Genomic DNA, 25,857 nt, shown 5'->3' on the forward strand with positions numbered 1-25,857 from the left:
CACTGACCCACCCACCCCCATGAACAGATCCATAACATCCCTGCTCTGTCTGTCACACTCAATCATCCCATCCTGAACTCTCTCTTGACTGCTGCTGGCATTATAATGTATAATATACTGTATTATATAATTATCTTGCTATATTATATTTTGTTATATTACATTACTATTCTAAGTACAACCCATGGTCATATTACATACAAATATTCTTTCTATTTATTGCTTAATTTGTCATTACCAACCATATTCACACCATGTCAACCTGTCACTACTGAAACATTTTTTAATACTGCCTGTAATTACTGCTATTTAATTTAAATTCCATTTGTAACATTATATATATCTAAATTGTACTCTAGCTTTATTTATCTATTTTATTTTACTTATTTTTATTTTTGTTTTATTTTTATTTTGTACTTATTTTGTACTTATTGAAACTTCTTTCTTGATTGTACTTATGTCTGGGTTGCTGTAACAACTGAATTCCCCCCCCCCCCCCCGGGGGATCAATAAAGTAATATCTTATCTTATCTTATCTTATCAGTAGCTCTTTCAAATGTCAAAACTTCCCTCTACACTGTCCCCATAACTCTTCTGTTTTCTAGAACAAAAGGAAATGTTAGATTGATCTAGTCTTAAGTGTATCACAAATTTAACATCACTGGAATCTTCTCAGATCAAACTCTAAAACTCTACTCCAAGTCAAAGCAGGATTACTGTAGCATGTATGTTATGCAAATTTAACTTAGTGAGTGTGTGTTATTAGGGCAACATGAAAGCATACAGCATCCACTTTTAGAGGATAAAACATGAGCAGATGAGTCATGTGAATGTAAATGTAGCGCCACATGCAAAGCCGGAGTCTCTTTGGGAGTTTTAAAAGAGGAAACCCACATCATCACAGATCTCTGCTGAAGCACCAGAACCACTGATGTACAATAAACCCTTTGTGTAAGCTCCGAACACTCCAGCGATGTAGGCGGAAATTCCTGACCATGGTACAATCTCATCTCTTCTGAAGCACCTGAAGCATCTCTACTGCCGAAAACATAATTTCACCTTCTGCTTACTGTGCCTCATATCTTGAAGCAGCCTAACAAAGAACACACAGTCTTTTGTGTCGTGGGGATTTCTTTTAGTGGGGGAAACAAAAGGCAAGGAGCCACTGTGAAGACTTAAAAAAGAAACTGTTAATTGGATTAGCAGTTGAAAGAAATGAATATAAAGCCCTGAAAAAGAAAATATAACCATGGCTTATTATTTTAAATCCTATTGTAGTTTGAACATTTGCATAACAAAGCATTCAGTGCGTTTCCAAATGATTTCTACGTTTGATTTTTTTAAAATGGCTCCTTTTCGAAGAGGTTCCTGTTTGAGCATTTCACATTATTAAGACCATGCCCGGTTCATTCCAAGTCCAAACTGGCCCTCTAAATGTCACATGTTGTGTCTCTGTTCAACAGATAGATTCTCTGGCAAACTCTGAGCTCCAAAGCCATCTGGACTTTTGGACGGTGTCAGCTCCAACAGACAAGAATCAGCAGAACAATCAGCCCTGGGTTGCACCAGCTATGCTTTAATTAAAAAGAAGCCCAGTTTACACATACAGAGAATACAATTTAGTTACACAAGCCAAGACAGTTTCAGCATCAGCATTAGTTACATCTTTAATCTTACACTCAGCCCTCTCCCTCTCCCTCTCTCCCTCTCCCTCTCCTCCCTCTCCCCTCTCCCTCTCCCTCTCTAACTCCCCCTCTCTCTCTAACTCCCTCTCTCTCTCTCCCTCTCTCTCTCTCTCTCCCTCTCTCTCTCTCTCCCTCTCTCTCTCTCTCTCACTCCTCTCTCTCTCTCCCTCTCTTCTCTCTCTCTCTCTCTCTCTCCTCTGTCTCTCTCTCTCTCTGTCTCTCTCTCTCTCTCTCTCTCTGTCTCTCTCTCTCTCCTCACTCTCTGTCCTCTCTCCTCTCCTCTCTCTCTCTCCTCTCTCTCCTCTCTCTCTCCTCTCTCTCTCTCTCTCTCTCCTCTCTCTCTCTCTCTCTTATATGTGTATAATTCTGAGTGATTTGTACTCCTGCTTTTGTTTCCAAAGCATTGATAAATTCATCAGTACTAATATTATTATGTTTCTTATTTAATACTAGCAATATTTCTTCATAAGAAAAGTAAAGATGTTTCAACAATTCTCATTGGTTTGAACAGTGGACTAGTTGCGATGAACATTATGTCTCCATGGTACAAATAAACAAGACACACCTTGGGTTTAAAGCTAGCCAGTTTCAACATGACATGGTTCAGGATGGATAATTCACAACACAATTTACACAGAGCTGGTGCGACTGCGCTATAGGTTAATTTCCAAAAACTTTTACATGCTCCAAGAATTAGGTGCCGTGTCCACTAATGCCTATTTTCTATTCAAACCAAATGTGATTCTGCGTTTCTGTCTTTTAAAATGATGTTAGATCGATATATATGTCGTCCTGAAGGCCAACTAGCCGAGCACAGATCGATGTAGTCGGATCATAGGAATATAAATCGATGCATCGATGGAGTAGATGAATCGTTACACCCCTAGTTGAAAACCATTCAACCATTGGAACACCGCCACCAAATCAATGTCACTTTTTTGATCACCAACCAATCAGAGTCAAGATAAGCGAAATTTCTGAGATCAGCTTTGTTCCGTACGGAGGAGAAAAGTTTTCTCACTTGTATTTTCGAGGCACAATTTCCAAGTTTACTGCTGCTGCTAGTTCTCTGACACGACTTCTATCAATAGTTTTTACAGTTTCTTGATGAAATGCCATTGAATGAAAACAAGTATGAAGCACATAGAGCTTTTTAAAACAGATCTACTGTTTACTACTTAGGGAAGCAGAAGTCTATCCCTCTTTCAAGAACCAACTCGGTCGAGGCAGATGTGTGTCTAACATGAGTCTGGTCCTGCTCGAGGTTTCTGCCTGTTAAAAGTACGTTTTTCCTCACCGCTGTAACTAGCTAAATACTGCGATGTGCAATGCTCATGATGGATTAAGGTGGGGTCAGACTGAGTCTTACCCTGTCTTGGTGTTGGGTACAAATAAAGATTGATCGATTGATTGATTGAAGTGCCGTTGGACAACTTTCAAACCTAGCAACAGTAAACAGTGTTGAGAAGTGCTCTGAAATTGAAGTTGTGGGCGCTCCCAGCTAAAAAGAAACACCTCAGTGGACACAGCTCTCTGTGTTTTGCTGCAATAAATAACAATAAATTATACATGGGATAAAAACATAGAGCGCTTAAAAATCAGCTAGCTAAAGCTGAAAAAAAACACTAAAAATATAAAATGTTATTCTATAAAATATGCATGATTTATTTATTTATTGGTGTTCTAAAGATAAATTATGCTTAAGCAGGAATAGGCTATGCAAGATGTAACTATGGGAATTTTTGAGATTTTAAAAGAAGAGGTTTTCTCCATCAGATTTTGAACCTGTTAAAAAATATATTTATTCTGGAGTTTCTTTAAAAACTTTTCAAGCCTCACTTCCCCCCGTACCTCTCGCCTGTTACAGTTTTCTTCCATCTCACATGAAGACCTGGGAGCACAGTGGAAGTGTAACCTCGCCAACGCAGCAGCAGCTCCAAATAGCAGGCGTCACATTCCCGCAGGCTCCCCTGCCATCTGCATCTCAACACCCACCAGCAGCCAGCACTCGAGCTAACAAAGGTGGGGGTTAATTAATGCACGCAAACAGCAAGCATATGCATTAATCATCTCATCTATATTTAATATTCAGAATGCTTCGCTGATTTGTGATGCAACTCAACTGCAAGGACTTCTTCCACCTTAAAGATGTTAACAGGGGCAGAAAAGTCAGCCCTGAAAAACTGTTGAGCTCTCTAGTTTTCAGCAAAGCTGTTCAAACTGAAGCCACATGGATGGACAGATGTGTCGCTGCAGTGCTGCTCTGTTAAGCCAAGTTGGCAGTAATAAAAGGCCCCATGCCTCTCTTTCTGTCAGCTCATCCACCATCTTTCCCTCAGATATTTTGGATGACCCCTTCCAGAGACAGATGGAGCAGACCAGGCTCCCTTGCTCCCTCCCTGGAGTGAGAACAACCGGCCAAATCCACAGAAAACTCACTCTCAAGTTGATTACAGCTTTTATTGCGGAGGACTCAGTCAGCTCAAAAACTGCAGACTCACTCTTCAGAACATATTGTCTGCGGCTCCTGTTTGAAACAAAGAGCTTTCTCTCTCAGGGTCTTTGCATGCAGGTGATTGAAAGCAGGAGAAGACACAATAGTTTTAGAATTTGCAAAGTGTTTAGTCATACTGCGCAAAAGTGTAACAAAGCGTTAGGAACATATGATGGGAGAAAAAGAGATTTCAAGAATAAAATCATGAATTTTCAAGAGTAAAGTCGTAATATAAGACAAAGTTGTACATTTATGAATTTATGCATTTTATTTTGAGGGGAAGATCAGGAGAGCAGTTAGCCACCTGCAAAAAAAATGAGGAAGATGGATCTTCTTGTGAAGTTATAATTAAGTATATTTGTCATACATAACTGTATGCTCAATCTTTTAGCAAATCAGCACCATATTGTCGTAAGGATCAAGATTCTGACAAGAGCGTGCAAAAAACTGAGGGCCTGATTCAGGATTGCACGGCTTTTGCACTTGCTAAACCTGTACAACCAGCCAACAAGACATTTTCAAATTCACAGAGCAAGCGCAAGGGGTTTGCATAAATTTAATTGAGCCAATATGCATTCATCTGTAGCAAAGTATACCCCTCATGCAAACGAAACTTAATGCAAAAATCACCCAAAACCAGGGTTGCAGCTCGCTCGGCTGGAAGTGAAGCTTCCACCAAAGCGTCTGCTCCCTGGTGGCTGGCTGCAGTATAGGTCAAAAACTCTGTCTCCCCCATTCATTTGAATGGGGCTGCAGTCAAACTTTAAAAAAGAAATACACGTGGTACGAATGTTTCTCACATCTGTATGCTGTGGTGATATGTAGTTAGTATTTGACTGTTTTGTGTTCAAGGTGTCGCAGATTCAAGAACAAAAAAGGACAGAGTCTGCTTGATGGTCAAAGTTCTGGTTTACTTGATACAATACACAGCTTCACTTCACGATGTACGTCATGCGATCTCGGCTACGTGATGGTCTCCATGAACACCAAGTCAATATTTGGCGTATCCTCATCCACATCATCGTCCTCTTTTTTCTGAAAAGTTTCTTTTTCATTAGTTATTAGAGGTTAAAAAACGGGGTTTTACTTCCGGGTTTGCTTTGATTGACAGCTGCTGTAGAGGGAAACTTCGTAGGACCTCGTGACGAGATGCTCACAGCTCGCTTCAGTCACAATAAAATGCATAACTGGAGCAAACTGCACAGAGCTGGAGAACTTTGTGGGCATTTGTGTGCCTGAATATCATTAGCACTATTAGCCTGCTGGTGCTTCCAAAGGCCATGGTTCATTCTAAGTGAATCACCCCCTCAGTGTGTCTAAAGTAAAGTCTGCTCTTCTTTCTGTTCTTACTGTGTTCCGGTGTAAATTACATAAGATAAGAATGAAAAAAGAAAAGAGGAGTTCTGATAAGTTCAGCCGAGACGTCTTCATAGTCTCTTGATTATAATATCCACATGCAGAGCAGAAAAACACGCATCTTAATTACACATTCAGCTCCTACAGGTGCATTACATGACAGAGCTAAAGGTCACAGCTGCTTCACACAATCTCTCAAAGCCTGTATTTATCTTGTCATATTATCATGTCAGTGCTTCTCATGTCAAAATAATAACAGCATTGTTCTGCTTCAGTGGCTGTGATTGTGATTGCTAAGCTTGGTGACCTCTGTGTTTGGTGAAGCAGCAATTGCACATATACTCCACTTTCGGTGCTCTCCTTCATGCCATGCTGTAATTGCTGCCTTGGTATGAAGATAAGTTGCCATGCAGGGTATTATAATTGCTTTCTAGAACTTTCCAGGACCAATCGGAGAGCATTAAGTGTTGTTAACGAGAATAATGATTGCTTCTGTAGAGGAAAAACTATGACAAACACCAGGAGTACTATTAGAAAGTTTTTCTCATATTATTATAAGAGAGTAGAGTCATGAGCTGTTAAACCTTACAGCAACACCCCAGGCATGTATGTGTCTCTTAAAACAGAAATGATACAAACCAGTGAAAGCTTAAATGAGACTGAAAATCTTTGGCCAGCAGCAAGACTTTTCTAGAGCCATGCTGTGGTAATATATGCAGAATGAGGTTTGGTATTGTCTTGCTGAAATATGCAAGGTCTTTCCTGTTGCTCCTAAGCCTGTATGTTTTGTCTAGATTCAATGGAGCCTTCACAGATGTGTAAGCTGCACATGCCATGGCCCTCATGCGTCCCCATATCATCAGGGATGATGGCTTTTGAATTGTGCGCTGAATGGTCCTTCTCCTCTTTGGAGCTGAGGACATGTCGTCCATGATTTCCAAAAAGAATGCCAGATTTTGGTTCATTACACCTCAGGGCAGTTTTCCACAGGTCCAGAGAAGTCGCCGGTAACTCTGGATCATGTTTATATATGGTTTCCTCTTTGCATGGTTCAGCTTGAACCTGCATTTGTGGATGCAGAGACAAACTGTGTTTACAGAAAATGCTGATTTTGAACCCATCCCATGTGGTGATTTCCACTACAGTGTCATATCTGTTAATGCAGTGCTGCCTGAGGGCTGGAAGATCATGGCTAGCTAGTAGTTTCTTGGCCTTGTCCCAGATTCTCTGAATTATTTATAATAGTAATGATACATTTTATTTATAAAGCGCTTTTCTGAATACTCAAAGACGCTGCACAGAGGATAAAAACATCATATAAAACAACAGATTAATAAAAATATGAATGAAAAGCATAAAATACAGTTAAAAGCAACCATACATTAAAGCAGTTCTCAATAGGTGGTTTTAGTGAGTGTTTTGAAGGTGGACATGTTGGGGCAGTTTCTAATGGTTAGTGGTAAGGCTTTCCAGAGGGTGGGGGGCAGCGACAGAGAAAGATCTGTCCCCCCAGGTTCGGTGCTTGGTGTCAGGTGGTAGGGAGAGGAGGTGGGCGTTGGAGGATCAGAGTGAGGAGGAGGATTTTTAAATGTATTCGCTGTTGGATAGGGAGCCAGTGGAGGTTTTGGAGGACAGGGGTGATGTGGTTAGGGGTTTGATTATGGGAGTAACATTCTGTCCTACTGTAGATGATTAAATCCCTCAAGTCTTTGCAATTTTACTCTGATGGAACATTATTCTGAAACTGTTGAACTATTTACTCTCACAGTCTCTCACAGAGCTGTGAGCCTTTTACCATCTTTACTTCTGAGAGACTCAGCCTCTCTGGAGTGTCCTTTTTATACCCAGTAACCTGTTGCAAATCAACCTCATTAGTTTGAAGATGTTCCTCCCGGTGTTTATTTTTACCATCACCCAAATTTTTCAGTGTTTTGTTTTCTCTGTCCCAACTTTTTTTGCGACATGTTTCTGGCATTAGATTTAAATGAGCATAATTATGCTTTTCCTCAAACAATAACATTTTTCAGTTTCAACATTTCATTTGTTGTTTTTGCAGTATTGTCAATCAAATATAGAGTTTAAATGCAAACCATCAAAAGATAAGATGATATAAGATAAGATATGCTTTATTGATCCCCAACTGCTTACCGGGAACACGGCAATGTGCTTACAGTTTTAAAATAGAATAGTAGGCAAGGCAGCTTTATTTGTATAGCGCGTTTCATACATGAGGGCAACTCAATGTGCTTTACATTAAAAGATTAAAAGCATTGGAGAAATTCAGACAAGCATAAAAGAGCACAATTAAAATGACAAATATAATAAAACAGAAAAGAAAAGGAAAATTAGAAATATATTAGAAATTACTTTAAAGGTGACATATCATGCAAAATGGACTTTTTAATGGTTCTCCACCTGAAATCTGTGTCCCTGTCTACAAACCCCCCGAAAATGAAAATAATCCATTCTGCCCCTGTTCTGATTTCTCCACCTTTCTGTAAATGTGTGCTGAAACCAGCCGTTTCAGTTTTCAGTGTTTTTCATACGTCACAACGCCATCCGGTCTGTAACAGGAAGTCAGAGCTCGGAGCTTGTTCAGCCCATAGACTGTATAAAACACAACTCAACCCCTCCTCCGTTTTTCATTCCCTGCACACATGTGTGCTAACAAGGAGCTTAGGAGGGAGGCATGCTAGTTGTAGGCTGTCTTAATAAACACAAAGGTCGGTTTTACTCCCCACGTCTGCAGATTTGAAGATCTAGTGGATGATTTTTATATTTCATGGAAAAGTGCTAGCGCTAGTTAGCATAGCCACATAGCTACATGTTTGTAGCTGTGTACCAAGACACACGTCGACATACTGACAAATAAAACAACAAGAAACACTAAATCTGTGACCAATGGTTCAGAAAGGTCCTGCTGCAGGCGCCTCTCCGTCAGGATCAGATTCTGGATCAGATTCAGAGGGTTGAAGTAACGCGGGTCTGTGAGCAGCCGTGTATATTCAGCCAACATGTGAACATTAGATCAACGTGCTGGACAGCTGAGGGCACATCTACTTTCTGAGGGGGTGTGGTCAGAGAGCTCATTCTCATTTAAAGGCACAGACACAGAAAACAGCCTGTTCTGAGCAGGGCTGAAGAAGAGAGTTTTTTAGGCAGACCAAAATCTGATTTCAAAGTGTTTTTTGAGCATAAACTTTAAAGACATGTTTTGGGGACCTCTAGACCAATATATGTTGATGAAAAAAGCGTGATATGTCACCTTTAAAATTAGCATTTAAAGTGAGTTAAAATGAGCTAAGATAGGAAGGCAGTGGCAAATAAAAAGGTCTTAATATTTGATTTAAAAGAGGTGAGAGTTGGAGCAGACCTGCAGCTTTCAGGGAGTGTGTTCCAGATATGTGGTGCATAATGACTAAAAGCTGCTTCATCATGTTTCCTTCTGACTCTAGGGACTGAAAGCAGACCAGTACCTGATGACCTCAGAGGTCGACATAGTATTAAAGGTTAAAATGAAATAGAATATAGTAAACATTTTCACTTTGTACACTTCGAACTTATGAATAGGTAAGTTATTGCACAAAGAAAATATCACTAGGTTGTTGAAAACAGTGTGAAAACACAAATAGTGTGATTCAAATATAAATGATTAGAGTTGGTTTGTAGGTATGACTCATAAATAATGACCTGAGATGACAGGGACATGGAGAAAGGTAACAAGGATGATGAGCTGGAGGATCGAATCCTGTTTTTATCTACAGCTTCCTAATTGATTTTTAAATTGGGGTTGTAGATTCACGTTGAACAGAGTTGGTTCTGCCTCATATTGACACAGCGTTTACTCCTGATATATTATTTTCAGTTATAATGAATGTTAATTATAGGGATATGAGATTCTTAGGCAGCTGTTGTCGATAACTGAGAGAAGATTGTATGGGATATAATTTATAACAGGCCTGAATATCATGAGTAAATGGTAATACAAACCCCCAGGAGTCTTGCAGTACCTAATGGTTTCCACCATAATGAAGAGAACCTCTCCCAGTGCAGGCCTGTGCGTCTTGTTATGTCTGCCGTCAAAGAGGAGACATTAAGAGGATTTAAGGATTATTTCCCGTACACGCGGTGACACCAGTCTTTTACATATGATTTAAGTTGTGGGGGAAATACATCACGTTTAGTCATAATTGCCGGGAAAGTCAATGCACCGCATGCAAGTCTCTATCTCAGAAAAACACCATTAATTCACAGCTCTCGCTCCCCGAGGATTTCCGTGTGGGGAGCTGACTGCCAGCAAATGAGACTCTCTGAGCTGATCACAATTTGCTGGGAGCCTGTGTTTCCTTTTGTTCCTACAGACTACATAAGGTTTGTGTCACATGCAGGTTTATTCTACATTATATTCCATTTTGCACTATATTTTCCCTCAGCTCCACATAATCACACGAGGAGGCGGCTCTCGTAATCTGTCTTGCTGATGTTAGAGTCCTTAAAGCTCCCCTATGACATACATGTTGTGGGTTTTTTTCAATATGTAAGATTTAGCTTGTGTCATTTATAGATCAGCCTATGTGACATACAAGCATTTATTTTGTTCACCCTCTTAGATAATCGAGCCAATCCGTGCAGAGCACAAACTGCAGGGTGACCTGTTTCTTCAAATCCCCAGACCAGGATCTTTGAAGTGTTCTGCAAATTCACGACTACATGGCTGTAATTATGCAAGACTGTGTGAGTATATTTATGATTTTAAAATGCAATGATTATTGTCTTGTTCACTCCTGCAGCCAACATGGTGCACCGTACATCTCTCCACTCTGGTTCAGCGATGCTCTCACAGACCGAAGTCATAAACAGCACATAATGTTTTCAACACAAACCCACGCACACGAGAGAGAGCTGATTCTGATGTATATAGCACCATTCATCATCCTGCTCGCTCTGCTTCATACGTTTACTTATTAAAGTCAAAGAATCTCCATGCCTTTCTTGTCCTTACAAATACTTTGCAAGGGAAACTGAGCACTTTGAATTAATCCCACTTTCCTCCTGGTATCAAGGTTCAACAGGGCGATGTGGGTTTTTTTCCTCTACTATAGCTGCTTTCATTAATGCAGCTGTCCCGCCTGACCAGATTATAGATGTAGTGATTATAAGACTGTATCCTCTGAGGTGTTATGCCTTTTAATTTGATCTTAAAATATGATATTTCAGAAAGGTTGAAGCCATTGGCTCCCAACCTGGGTTCTGGGCCCTCAGGGCACCAAGGATCCTTGCTTGGTCTGCTCTGGATGTCAAATTTAGATTGGCACATATTAACTTAAATCATGATGACACATTTGCTGAATAGATAGATAGATAGATAGATAGATAGATAGATAGATAGATAGATAGATAGATAGATAGATAGATCTTTATTGTCCTTAGCAAGGACATTTGTTGTCATCATCTGTACAAGTATACATACATAAAACATAAATAATAAACCCATCCAGCCTCACAAAAATGGTGCACATCATCCCATATATGTACCCACAGGACACATATAATCACACAGGACACATATAAACACACAGGACACATATAAACACACAGGACACATATAAACACACAGGAGACATTACTGAGGCATTTTGTTCAGTAGTGCTATGGCAGACAGGACAAAGCTCCTGCCAAACCGGGCTCATCTACAGTATGGGGATCTATATCTACGACCAGAGGGAAGCAGTGTGAAGGATGAGGGGTGTTAGGGGTCCAGTGTTATGGTGCATGCTCTGTAACTGTCTGTAGATAACACTATACAGTCCCTCCAGGATTTCGCGGGATTTTTTTGTGATTGTTGCGGCCCAAAAAGCCTGATTTTGCAACAGCTTTCTGAAAAAATTGCGGTGAAAGTTGCGATTATTTTTTTTTGCTTTTTTCCCCCAATAACATCTCAGAGGCAAGTAAATACGCTAAATTACAGTTGTTTTTAGAAAAAATTCTTGATGTGGCCACTGACTGAATTTTGATTCTCTTGATTCACAGAAAAATGCCATGAAAGCACTGTATAGCACATTTACGACGGTCCCTGAATGCACCTCGCAGTGACTGAGGCACAGACAGTCAGTTCACGGCACTCTGAAACTGATCTGCATCTTTGATGACAAGGAGTTGATCCAAATGTGTCTGATGTTTCACCAAACTGGATTAAATCAAGCTGTTGACGCGGAGCTTTTTACGGTAATGGCAGCAACAACGTCAAACATCAAATAGTAAACAGATGTCCCCCGGTTGTGTCTTTGTCACTAACGCACACCGGGGGTAAAAATCATCAATGAAGATGAGACAGATGCATGGAGGTGAGGAGAGCTGGTTCATAAAGCACACCTGCTGCAGGTAGAGACCAAGCTAACACTGAGCCCCTCAGATAGTAACTCTAGTATCTATAAATAACAACGTTGTCATGTTCACTCGTCCTGCTGTCCCCTCTTTTCACCCGTTCTCTGTGCGTGTTTTGTTGTTGAAAAGTGCCGATCAAGTGAGGACTTACTTTTATGTTCCAAGGAAGTCAAATTGATGACAATACCGATGACGTACAGGGGCTGAGGTTAATGTAATTGGTCAAATTTGCGGGAAAGTTGCAGTGATTGTATAAAATTGCAAGGCCGTGAAAAAATCATGCTGATTGGTTGAATTTGCGTTGATAGTTGCGATCCCGAAATCGCAACTTCCTGGAGGGACTGACTATATACATTGGATACATTGGAACCTCAAATTATTTTGGTAAAACATTTTGGTGTCAACAGGTTGGGAACCTTTGGTTTAAGCTAGATATCCAACAAGTCCAGCATCATTTCTTATTGCTACTGCTTCATTAAAATGTAATTTGCATGTGACTGGCTGAAGTGATTGTGTCGCCAAAGTCTTCCCACTCTTTCCGTCCAAGAACATCAGACTTCTATTCAGAGCTTTTTATGCAATTAAGAATCTCTCGGTTGTAAAAATGGACCCGAGGCATGAGGAAGCATGTCATATCCACTCCACTGAACCACTTTCAGTCTTGACAGGAATTCACCTGTGGGACAGACACCAGCGAACATGTTGTTCTGGTCTGGCAGTAATTCTTCCCCCCAAGGACTCTGCAGCACCGAGCCCAGCCCAGTAATCACAGCGGCTTCCTCTTGCACTGAGATGTACGTGTCTCTCATGGATTGTTAGATGAGAAAGTCAAACAAAAGAAGATGCTGGGAGATGACTATCTGAAAGGTTCAGTTATTATTTTGTACTTTCTGTCACCTACATTTATGAAAGGGTGAATATTTTGTAAGACCTTTAGCTTAGCAAGGAGCTAACCTAGCATCATTGTACTGCATCTAATTGTGTCACTGTCTAAAGCATGAATGTAGTATATGTGACGTCACCCATCTGTTCCTGAAGCTCTGTTTTGAAGCCAATCGTGGGAGGGTGCCATGATGGAAATACTGAACCAAACCTTACTTCTGTTGAGGTAGTGTGAGGTAAAGAGGCGGGCCTTTAGCCTTTTCGCTAACAGCTACAGGGTACACACCTGTCAATCAAGACAGCCACGCCCTTATTTGGGTAAAACTTGAAAGTTTATTATTTTTTTTTTTTTTTTCAAAGGTCTGTTTATTTGAATTTTTAAACATTACATACAAAAGATTATTGGAAACAATTAAAGCAAGTGATGTTTTTTGTGTAAGGAACACCATAAGTGAATGATCAAAAAAGGCACCAATAATAATAAATGAATATAATTTAAAATAAAAGATAAATAAATAGAAAAGAAAAGAAAAAAGTATGAAACTACAATAATAATGATAATAATAATAATAATAATTAATAATAATAATAATAATAATAAATAGGTTAGTATTTAAAAAAATAAAATAAATTTAAAAAGTTAAGAAATCAATAAGAATAACAATAAAAAATAATCATAAAATTAATAATCATAAATAAAATTTAAAAAAGTAAACAAAAAATAAATTAAAAAAAAAATAATAAAAATAATAGTAATAAATATAATACCAAAAATAAATTAAGAAAAAAAATTGAAAAAAAACCTCTTAAGTTTAATACCTATAAAAGTAACGATTAAAACAAATCACCCCCGTACAGTGTGTGCCGATAGAGAAATTAGCTATTCAGACTGAAGCCGTTTTTTGAACCAGGTTGTAAACATGTTTATTTCTGCTGAAAAAATCATCTTTTTTTAATGGGTGTGTATGTGGTTTCCTGTGTCTCTGCAGCCAGCCTCTAGTGGACGCTTGATGAACTGCAGTTTCTAACACTTCCGCATGGGCTTCATATTTTAAGACCAGAGGTTGCTGCCTGATGCAGCTGAAGAGAGTTGGGACTGAGGTGGATTGTTAGCCTTCTGGCAAACAGCTATAAGTGGAATAAACAGGTAGATAAAGCTACATTGATCCAGGCTGTTTGGTTATTCATCAAACATGGTGTTGCCTCAATAACAAAGCTTCTTTACTCTGGCACACTCAAAAGCTTGGCTACAAACTTAGCAGTAACATCCAATCATCCATACAGGTGGCCACATTGGCACTTAAACATCAACTTGATGCCAATGAAGTTTGCTGCTGCAGCTCCTCCACTACCTAAACTTTCTTCTATGAGCTCAGCTTCAGATCTCCTTTATTTCACTTAGATGTAGTTTTCATGCAGAATCATTGCTGCTGCAGAAACTCTTCCAGAGCTTCCTCTAAGACCAGAGATGTGGGCTGAAATATAACTCAAACTGCATTCTGTCATTTGCTTGATATCCTAAACAACCTTAATTTCTAAATGATAGTGAAACATGTGTTTCTCATCTTCATATTGTACTCCTTAAGGGCACATTGAGGACTATTCACTTTGCATTTATGGTCTTTTAGTGTCTTAATAAGTCAGCGCTTGTGTGTGCGCTTATGTATGAGTGTATATTTTTGTATATGCTTATGTAAGAGTGTGTGTGGGCGAGCCAAGGCAGAACCACCAGAGTGTATCCCGTCATTGTTTCACACCACAGAGGTGAGCTGACCTTCTGCAAGCTAATTAGGGTTTGCAAGAGCAGAGATAATGAGAGGAAAGCATGCCACATGTGAAAAAATACATGACTCTCTCATTTGCCGCCAAATTAGCTGCCTGCGCGGTGTGAAACTCAAAACAACAACTAAGAAAGGTCAACAAAGGAGACACAGCGAGATGGATATCCTCAGGTTTTCCACCAACGCCTGATTCCTCCTGAGTTGCCCAATAATTCATTTACCTGTGGGGCCTAATTAGTCATCAGTGAGGAGTAAGGAGAGGGCAGGAGGGGCACATTCCTGGATGTTTTTACTCCTCTGCTATCTCCCCTGAAGCTGGGAGATCACATCATCACCAGTGGCCGACACTCATTACTGCCCGGGCTTTGCTCCAGGACAAGAGCTGTGACAGGATTCACAACCTCCAGAGGTGAGGAAGAAGAAAGAGCCCATTGTCATTTATTCATACCACATAAGTCATTATCCAGGACTGCATAGCCGTCCTTAGTTCCAGTCTGAAGTGACCGAGAGATTGTGCAGGACTTGTTCTTGATGAAAGTGTGGAACTGAAATGAAAGATCATTCACCGAGGGCATGCAGAGCTCATTTCCAAACAAGCCATCTGCCTTTTGAAATTTTATTCACCTTTGAAAATGTCTTCATAACTCAGGGACGGACCGGTTAAAGTCATTCAAAGTTCATAACTGTAACTGAGTTTAGAGATCTAATGACCTAAATATCAAAACTTATGAAACATACAGTTCTTTCATAGTTGTAATGAAGGTAACAATGCTTCAGCAATGATCAATTAAGAAGTCTGAAATCTTCATGTATTTCAATCACTAATAATTCTACAGCAACTGGACACAGCGTGATGGTGGCAAGTCATTGCTTTTTTACATTTTAATGGACTTCCTTGGATGCACACATGCCAAGACCTGCTCAGCTATTCCTCATGTTGCAGGATTGTGATATTTCTTGACTGTCTATTTTAGCTGTGCCTAATTTTGTGAGTGAACGAGGATTCTGTGTGCATGGAGTCCTGCAGAGATTTGGAAAGTGTCAATTTCACACTTTTCTCTGCGTCAATCTGCCAGAACATTTATTCCTGTGCAAAGATGTTAACATTACCTCATCAGTGATGGAAAGAGTCAGGGGTTTTTCACATACGAGCAAGGTGAGCATCAATTTAACTGTTTTATGGTAGTGGCACGAACTGGGGAACATAGACACTGTCTCACAATTAATGCTTGTAGGTGAGTCACAGCACACTGCAGAAACAGCCTTGTCCTACATTTTGCATGAAAAAGATGCACTGAGTGATATTTTTTGAGCTAAAAGAAAGCAGGATGAGAGTTTTCCTCAGAAATAGATACTTGCATGTGTACAGGACCAGGTCATGAAAATAGATACGATCAATCAGAGAGCATCTTTCATACAAATCAACTGCAAAGAATTTCACAGCGGTTAAAAAACAAAAATCTAATATGAAATGACTGAAAATAGAAATGGATTTAGAAGTAGAGACTAATGCAGCAGTTACAATACAATGTATATAACTAAACAACAAATAAATTAAAGATAAGACATAAATAGTTAAGGCAATAAAAGATGGACGGATCAAAGTTTAAGATAAATAAAAGCACTTAAAAATAGCAGTAAAGGGGCGCTGGTGGCCTAGCAGTCTGGGCGGCCCACGTATAGAGGATATAGTCCTTGTCACAGAGGTCGCCGGTTCGACTCCTGCCCGATCGACCATGACCTGCATCTCTTCCCCTGCTCTCTACTCCCCCTTTTTTCTGTCTCTCTTCAGCTGTCCTGTCAATAAAGGCAAAAACAAGCCTAAACATATAACTTGAAAAAAAATTGCAACTAATGCACACCAATTTAAATAAAATATATACAATTAGACAACAAAGGGAAATAGTTAAAGCTGCTGTTGTAGTCACAGAGTAAACATCTTTTCAGAGAGAGGGACTTTGAATGTCAACACTACCCCTCCTAACCAGATTTCCTCTTAGCCCCCAACACAGATCAGCGTGCACAATGATGATAGTGCCGGACTCATAACCAATCGGAGGACGTAGTAGGGGCCGCCCCTTAACCAATCAGGACAGGGGATTGGAGATTAGCTATGATTGGTCCGTCATAACGGGAACAAGGGGAATAATAACATTGCTTGATACAAAAGCATTGGAAAACGCAGAGATTTTGCAGAATTCTCAAACTACTCCACTTACTGATGAGTACCGATGGGTATTGTGATTTTTTCTCCAACCCCAGCAGAAAAAAAGTTATGTTTTTTACACCATTCCTACCAACAGCAGCTTTAAGAACTAAGTAAATAAAAGATAAAACATGGCTAGTTGAGACAATGAAAAAGGTAAAGATCAAAGTCTAAGATAATCAAAAGCACTAAAAAATAAAAATGAGTACTCAGATAATAAAAAAAAGAAGGGTTAAAAGTAAATTTTAAAAATATGGGAAAAAGATGAACCATTTCATCCACAGGGGGCGCCAAACTCTACACAAACCAATGTATCCTCACAGGAGCTTTAACCACACCTTCAACATGTTTGTCTGGTACAAACCTGAGGGTATGAGAGATCCTTATTAAAGCAGTGCTTCATTAGTCTTTACTATAAGACAGAAGCTGCTGATTCATGCGGTCATACTGGTTTGATAAGATGAAATGTGCAGGTGTTTATAACAACAATCAGGGGAGTATCAGAAACGTCTACATGTGCTGAACTGTTTGAAGTTCCCAGACGTGTTCTTCATTAGGAACACAGAATGTATAATAAGCAATAATCATATCTGCAGTTCCTATTTTAGTTATTGTGTTCTGCACACTGACTGAATGGACTCTTTGGTTAACTGTGACTCCTGACCTGTTTGGGCCTTAACCAGAACAATACATTTCGCATATGACATCAAATTGAATCCACTGGTTGGCATTTCTTTTTCTTGATTTCCTCTCATGACAATCCCAAAAAAATCAAAGCACATACTGTAATAAATGTATGAACTGATTTGACGTCTTCTTGTCAGACACTGGAGATGTTTTCCATTACCAGCAGCAGTGTAGTGTGTTAAACATCTCTGCAGCAGGCTCTCTCAGAGGGGGATTTCTCTTTGTCGTAAGATTAGATTCAGTTCCAGTGATTACTCAGAGCTCAGCACTCAACCTGCAGGTGAGAATTATATCTGTGCATATCTTTGCATTTTTAAGCCTGAATATTTGAATGTAGAACATTTTAATCACTGAATATTTTCATGTCCTTGATGTTGATACTGTGATGTTCTCAGTGCCGCCTCGCTCCTGTTCCCGTGAGGTTGCCAAGAGGGACGGAGGAAGAAAATATTCCTGAGGCACAAGATGTAGCTGAACACGGAGGCATCAACCTGAAGTGTTTATGTACAGGAACACCACACACTTCATTTGTGAGTCTTCATTTAATTTCCTATCCCTTAATAATCAGTCTGAACTATTATGAGAAGTAATTTATTCATCTCCCTTTACTGGTCTCCATTACTTATTAAACATCAACATGAACAACATTTAATGCTGTACGCTCAGGTCTCTGTCTCTGGGTGAAAAATACAGACATGAAATGGATCTGTTTAGGGTCTTACTCACTCCTCAGAGTAAGAGTCCTCAGATACATCAACATACATCTTAGGTACATGTGAGGAGTACTTTGATGCATGTTCTACTGCTGCCTTTGTCATTGCTTCAAAACAGGAAGCAGAACCAAGTACTCTCTGTAAGGAGTGCCACTAGTGTAGTTTTTACCAACTCTTCTTTACAAAGATGAAACTGCAAGTCAAGATTTTAAAAAGGATCACTGTACCTGGAGGTAAATCAGCAATATTTGTCTTTTTTTTTTCCGGCCAGTTTAAAGACACAGTGAGGAGATTTCATGTTGTTTTGATTCTGGCGCCTCCTTTGGATGAAATTTGGTTGTGTTTTTTCTGGGATTAAAGCTAGGGTTGGCAGTCTCGGAAAACTAGCATGAATTTGAATGTAGCATTTCCTCATGACTCCGTCTAAACCCTCCCCTCCTCCTTCGGAGCTCCTCCAAAACGACGCCCCCCCCCCCCTCACATGCACGAGCGCCGCTGATTCTCGACCATATGATCGTGACTGATTACAAACCGGTCCTCACCAAAACATTATCATAGTGAAAGTTAAAAACACAAACAAACATGGCTGCTGTTAGTACTTACAACTGTCATGCTAGCATTATCCAGTTGTACCGGTGACACGATATCAAGAGAAAAGTTATAACACATATATAATACTGTAACAGCTCTACTGTTTGTTAAACGTGTTCAGTGTAGATGTTCTTAATTCCTACAGTGTTGACGGTCAGTGAAGGCATCAGGAGAGGTGTAGAGTGTGCGAGCGGGAGAGAGGAGAGACAAGAGGAGAAGTTTATCATTCATTCAAACATTGATTGTTGTTTTGTTGGTTGGCGTGATCACGACCGACAGTGACCGGTTATTAAAACTCAACGTGTTCACGAATCGGCTCGTCATCACTACAGCGTCCGGACGGACGCTACAATAAATAGATATTTTCTGTAGGACTTACTGAACGTCATTAATTATTCTGCTTGTTGGTGAGAGCTTTTTAGACTCTGATCCGGACTACAGTCCTGAGCAAAGCACCTCATCAGGTCAGAGGGGACAGGCCCGAGGACGAGCGAGAGGGGCAGTAAATAGAGTCAGGGGAAGTAGAGGCAGGAGACGGGGACTCGGAGGAGTGCACGCCGGGGAAATGTACGCGCAGGAGGAGGGCAGAACGGCTGGATGGGATTTGATTGGTTTAAAATTTGGGGAGCCAAAAAACGGTGATTGGTTGGTGTTTTCCCAGGTTTACTCCGGCTGTAGAGAGCAGTTTTTTTTCACTCTTTTTTAGGAACACATTATGTATTGATTACCATCAGGACATAAAGATCATTTTAACCAGTATGACAAAAAGTGTATCTAAATCTGATTACCAACCCCAGCTTTAATACTACATTTCCCATGAGCACCATCCCCCACTGTGTTAAAGATGTGTCTCTTGCCAAAGCATGCATATCTTGTTAAGGCAAATGTATGAATACAGATCTTTTTTTTTAATCCATTATGAACTGTAATGACTAAACTTTGTAACCGTTAGTTAGCTCACAAAAGGTGAGCAGATGTACCGGTTAAACGTTACCCGTCACAGCCTCGGTGTCATCATGTGAGCTCTGGTGTCCCAGTAAATGTCTGAATAACGTGCATATGCACACAGTTTAACTCTTTAGTCCTCGCAGAGCAGTGAAGCATTCACACACCGGCATAAACATTAATCCTGTTTCTTGTCGTTTAGCTCTTTTAGCTAGCAAAGCCCTGGTTGTAGAGGTTCTCTGTCTGAAAGAATACTGAAACAGAAAACATACGTCTGTTTGATAATCCTGCTCCAGTATCAGACATGAGGACAAACATTATGTCAAAAGAAAATGATCTAAATCTTCTTGCTTGATAACTTGCTTCTAACTGACAAACTTTATCAGCAGAGCTCTGAACAGAGACACTTCAGGGTGAGGGACGAATTTCAACTCCGACTTGAACACAGACGCTAACATTCAGTACAAGGAAATAACCAATCTCATTTCAGTACAAGAGTGAGACTATTTCAAATTCCTCATGCTGCCTTTGACCAGATCAAAGTTCTTAACATTTCCATGACTTTATGGTTTAACTGCAGGTTATTGTGCCAAAATAGTTTGATGCTTCCATTGCTGATCAGCTGATGTCAAAGCCAGTTCTCATGACCTCAAGTGTTTTGATATTGCTTATGCAAAGTCACACAGACCCACAAGATACCACTTCACTCAGGGCTTTCAACATTCATCACATAAACCCATCTGTGCAAATAATGGACCCTTACAGAAAGTGTTCTTGTTCACGTCAAGGCCTGTTGGCACTGCAGTTGTTTGGACCATCCATCATCACAATTGTCATAACCCATGACGTGTTAATTCCATAACCGCAATATTTCCTGTCCTACTGTATATCCTATCCAAGAAAACAGACGCTATCTGTGCCACCTTTAGTTTGGTCACCACAAACTTCTATAAGTCAGGCGTATGTCTACGTAAATCTCACATGTAGAAATAAAACACCACAGATTGAGCCTAAGAAGTGTGTAGCATGACAGTCCTCCTCACAAACACCCTCACTGGTGTCAACAACATGAAGAGAACCACAGGGGCCCATATATCACGAGACGTCACTGTGGAGCTCAACAACCTATTTATACTGTGAGGGGGCTGAGTGAAAAACGCTCTGATGTCCGCTCTCACATGGGGCCGCCGTGCAAAACAGCCATTCATGAGCTGCTAATCAGCCACACCAGAGCAAACAACGATGAACGACGAAGACTCTTTAAATCAGCTGCTCTGTCACATCCTCCTTTTAGTTTGAACGTTAACCGGACATCGCAAGGTTGTCCCCAAACTCGCCTGCTGCAGGAGAAAAAGGAACCTCCTGATTCCTCCTTGAAGCCGGACCAAAACACAGAGCGCCTTGTGAATATTCCCTTTGATCCGGCCGGCCTGGCACAGGTTGACGGGGATCCAAGCGGGCATTAGATGACAAAGGGATCTGAGGGAGGACAAGCCACATTCATGGCGAGCTCTGAGGAAGCCAGCTGAGCGCACCATCTGGCCTTCCTGAGCCGGCTTGTGCTCCTTGAAAAAGCACTCGACTGATCTGAGAGGACTGGAGGAAGCAAGGATTCATCACATGACAATAGCTGCTGCTCAGGCATGGAAGGATGACAAAAACCTGTTGTCTCATTTGGTGAAGAGACCGTTTTTAATGATTTATTCAGCCGGAAGAGTCTCTGCAAATGTCAGCAAATCAGAACTTTTTGTTATAAAGTTTGTGAAGTGTTCCATAATCAGAAAATCATCCACAGCTTAACAATGATGCTGATATGAAAAGTCAAGAGTGAACATTTGGGATATTTTGGGGGTTTTGATAAATGGGAGCATCATGGTTGCATGTGTAGTTGCACTGTTGGGATGCCATCTGTATTATATGTTCAACCTGTGCAATGTTTCCCAGTGTTTTAGGTATGAATTTAAAAAAGGTTGGACTTAATTTTTGTTAAATTTAACAGAATTTGCATTCCCCTTTGTTAACATAATCAGAAAAAATCAATCAATCTTTATAAAGCGCCAAATCACAACAAATCTTCACAAACAGAGCAGGTCTAGACCGTACTCTATGTTCTATTATTAAAGACCCAACATCAAGACTGGATCAGATCCAGTCCCATCTTACAGACAGGACTCAGTCTGATCTCATCTTAATCCACCATGAGCAGAGCACTTTGCAGCATTTAGCAAGTTACAGTGGCAAGGACAAACTTCCTTTAACAGACAGAAACCTCCAGCAGGACCAGACTCATGTTAGACATACATCTGCTGAGACCGTGTTGGAGAGAGGGATAGAGGGAGATGAAGAGAGAGAGAGATGATAGTGGTGACACGGATAGTAGTAGTTGTAGCAGCAGGCCAGCTGTTTCAATGATCCAGAGGAACTTAAGAGACAAGGGAGCTCAGGGACTCCGGAAAGGTCTATGGTTAGTAACTTTAATGGGACAGGAAGAGTTAAAGTAAGAGATAGGCACAGAGAGGAGAGAGATGATCCCAGTGTGTCAGTTCCCCCAGGAGTCTAAGCCTATAGCAGCATAACTAAGAGCCGGTCCAAGCCTGAGCCAGCCTTTACTATAAGGAAAGTTTGAAGCCTACTCTTAAAAGTAGAGCGGGTGTCTGCCTCCTGGACCCTGACTGGTAGATGATTCCAAAGGAGAGGTGCCTGATAGCTGAAGGCTTAACCTCCCATACTATATTATCCTGCTTCTGGGTATAGAGGGAGATGAAGAGAGAGAGAGATGATATGGTGAGACAGATAGTAGTAGTTGAAGTAGCTGGAGTCTGGCACATCCTGTGCATGAAAAGCAACTGAATAAAAAGTTAACAACCCGACTGTCAATCTATGAATCCTGCTGGTCTTTCCTCCTCTTGTACCAGATTTTGGCAACATTCCCAGAAAGCAGCAGCTTCTTTATTCCTGATAGTCAAGTTATTTGACAGAATTTCACAGATATTGTTGGATTATTTCTAAACTGTTAAAAAGCCTCTTCTGAGATCTTTGAAGATTGAAGGTAGAGATTGAAATCACATGTGCAGGTTTCCAGGCCAAAGGCTCGAGTTATTGACAGAAAAGTTTTGATTTCTTTTTGTTTGAGATATTTTTTTTTTCAGTCAATTTCCTGCTCCAGCTCCGACATAAGTGTTGTATGGATTTTCTTCTGCAACAAAATATGGGGTGCAGACTTTGTGCAGGTCATACTCATTTTGAGAGGAGCAACAGAATACAGGTTTACTTGTTTGAAGGAGCGCACGTCATAGCCAAAATTCCTGCAGCTTGATCGACATATATTTATATACCAAGCTCCAGATACATGCTTATGTTATGCCTTTCTAAATCTGCTGCAAAAATATGCATATTAATTACATGACATACTAAATAATTAGATATTAATTGTGTTTACTGAAGAAGAAAAGGTTGCAACAAAAAAACATGACAGATGCAAGCTTTATAAAGTGTACTTCTGCACAAAATCCAGGATTGAGACTCTGGTATTGTTGATAAAAGCTTGTTCCTGCCTCCTGTAGACCCCTGAAATAAAAGGTTTATGAAAGGGTCTAGACACCTAACCTATTCTTGTCAGCTGTAAACTTCCAAATAAAATTGTCTCCAGACTTTCTGACAGCAACCTTATTCAAAATGTCAGCAGGTTTTTTTTACAACAAGGAGCAGAGAGACAGAGACAAACACATTTTGACATTTCTGCACGTCTGTGGTTCTCCAAAAATGTCTCCATTCGGACATCTTTATATTAACTCAGACAAACAAAATGTGTGAGGACCAAATGTTCAGATGTTCAGACCTTTTGTGTGTCTGACATTCAATGTCACAGTCATTTAAAGCCAGACATGGAGATACTGAACCTGAATCCTACGTCTTTCAAAGGGTCAGGGTCTTCAGAGACGTAATGAAACCATTAAAGAAGATATTATTAATAACCCGAAGTCTTAAATCCTCCCACCTTTTTCTCTTCCGGTCACAGAAATGTTGGATGTAATGAAGGATATGTTTTGTTTTATCACAGAGATGAGCTTTTAGAGCGTGGGTGTCTGCTGGAGGCAGAGTAATCCTCCTCACTCTCAGAATCCAAACAGACCCAACATGAAAGGAGAGTGCAATTACCCAGCCTTATTCCAGATCAATTGGACGCCACCACCAATAAATGAAGAGTCGTCTCTTCACTCTGACTCCTGTGTGTGCGGCTGACCGCGTGAACCTTTTCTTTGTTTGTGGGGAACTGTGGGAGAAGTTAGGGGCTGAAGGCAGATCTTGCCTCAGGGCACACTGGCATGTGAATACAGAATAAGATGGTACGTTAAAGAAAGATAGTGCAAAGCCGACTGCAGGAGGGTTAATGATTAGCTTGAGTGTATGCCCAAGTAAATCCACAGTGTGCATGCAAGGCAGAGATCAGGCTGCAGTCTCTTACGAGCTGATAAGGATGGAAGATGTTGACATGTATGCACCGGTGAGTGACAGGGGTAAACTTTGCTGCTTGTGCTGGTGTTAAAGATGGAATCAAAGGCTGAAATAACAACAAAAAGCCTGTCTTTGCAGGGCAAAAGTTTAATTTAAGAATAACTAAAAACACTCCAGGGGGTCATAAAGGTAGCTCAGAAGGTCATTGGCTGCCTGCTCCCCTCCTTGGTAGAACTTCACAGTTTCCACTGCCTTAGGAAAGCCCAAAACATCGTGCAGGACCCATCGCACCCTGGTCACAATAGGTTTGAACTGCTGCCATGGCAGGAGATACAGGTGCATGAAAACTAGACAAATAGACTGAAAACAGTTTCTACCCCACAGCCATCAATGTACTGAATGCTGCTAAAACATAAATTAATTCAATATTGTGATATTTGGCCTAAGGGAATTGTGCAATGACTGTCAAATGTAGATGTATGTGTGGGTTTGTCTGTCTTGTGGTTTTCTGTGTTTTCTTAGCACATATTTTTTTGTAATATCTATTTGCACTGGAATACGATTGCACTTAATTTCATTGTACTTATGACATTACATTCTAAAAGCCTGTCTCATATTGTGGCCTGTCCCAAATAAAGGCAGGTTGAGTTCACAGATTTAAGTTTCAAGGTAATTTCAAGTAACTTTCTGCATCAGGCCCAATAAACTGCCTCTAAACTCTGATAGAGGTCATGGTTTTCATGAAAGATAGTGCAAAGCTGACTGTGGAGTGGCAAGAGGAGGAGGAGGAGGGTTATGATCAGTTGGTCCATATATGTAAGTAAACCTACTGTGTGCATGCATGGCAGATATCAGTCTTCTATGAGTTGATCAGGATGAAAACTGAAGAAATGTATGCACCAATGAGTGACAGAGGGAACTTTGCTGCTTGTTCTGGCTTTACAGCATTGAGCAAAGGCTGATATAACAGAGAAAGATGGTGCAAAGCTGACTGTGGAGTGGCAAGAGGAGGAGGGTTAAAGATCAGTTGGATTGATGCACATGTAAATCTACTGTGTGCATGCATGACAGAGATCAGCTGCAGTCTTCTATGAGTTGATAAGGATGAAAGCTGAAGAAATGTATGCAACAGTGAGTGACAGGGGTTACTTTACTGCTTTTGCTGAGGTTAAAGGCTGAAAAAAACACACAAAAAAGGCCCGTCTTATATTGTAGCCTGTCCCAAATAAAGGCAGGGTGAGTTTTCAGATTTAAGTTTCACGGTAATTTCAAGTAACTGTCTGAATCAAGCCCAATAAACTGCCTATAAACACTGATAGAAGTCATGGTTTCTCAAGAATGATAGTGCAAAGCTGACTGCAGACTGGCAAGAAGAGGAGGAGGAGGGTTATGATCAGCTGGACTGTAATTGCAAGTAAACCTACTGTATGCATGCAAGGCAGAGATCGGCTGCAGTCTTCTATGAGTTGATCAGGATAGAAGATAAAGAAATGTATGCACCAGTGAGTGACCGGGGTGAACTTTGCTGCTTGTGCTGATGTTAAAGGCTGAAAAAGCACGAAAAAAGGGCCTGTCTTACATTGAAGCCTGTGCCAAATAAAAGCAGTGTGAGTTCACAGATTGAAGTTCCACAGTAATTTCAAGTAATTGTCTGCATCAGGCCAAATAAACTGCCTAT

At 40.5% G+C, this 25,857-nt stretch overlaps 1 protein-coding gene and 1 long non-coding RNA gene across 3 annotated transcripts in view; one reads left to right on the plus strand and one right to left on the minus strand.

Moving 5' to 3' along the window:
• The window catches only part of LOC117817031 (leptin receptor overlapping transcript-like 1), a 762,389-nt gene that overhangs the window by 423,435 nt on the left and 313,097 nt on the right, over window positions 1–25,857 (minus strand). The gene's annotated exons all lie outside the window — the stretch shown is intronic.
• The window catches only part of LOC117817038, a 116,085-nt gene that overhangs the window by 67,143 nt on the left and 23,085 nt on the right, over window positions 1–25,857 (plus strand). Inside the window, exons 2-4 of one of the 2 annotated variants that reach the window (XR_004632074.1) lie at window positions 3,553–3,707; window positions 10,146–10,269; window positions 17,871–18,005. This is a non-coding gene — a long non-coding RNA (uncharacterized LOC117817038). Of the gene's footprint in view, window positions 1–3,552; window positions 3,708–10,145; window positions 10,270–12,578; window positions 12,758–17,870; window positions 18,006–25,857 lie in introns of those variants that run through there. The other variant, XR_004632075.1, reaches the window with a different exon arrangement.

The sequence above is a fragment of the Notolabrus celidotus genome, chromosome 8, assembly GCF_009762535.1.
Source record: "Notolabrus celidotus isolate fNotCel1 chromosome 8, fNotCel1.pri, whole genome shotgun sequence".
Classification (NCBI taxonomy): Eukaryota; Metazoa; Chordata; class Actinopteri; order Labriformes; family Labridae; genus Notolabrus; species Notolabrus celidotus.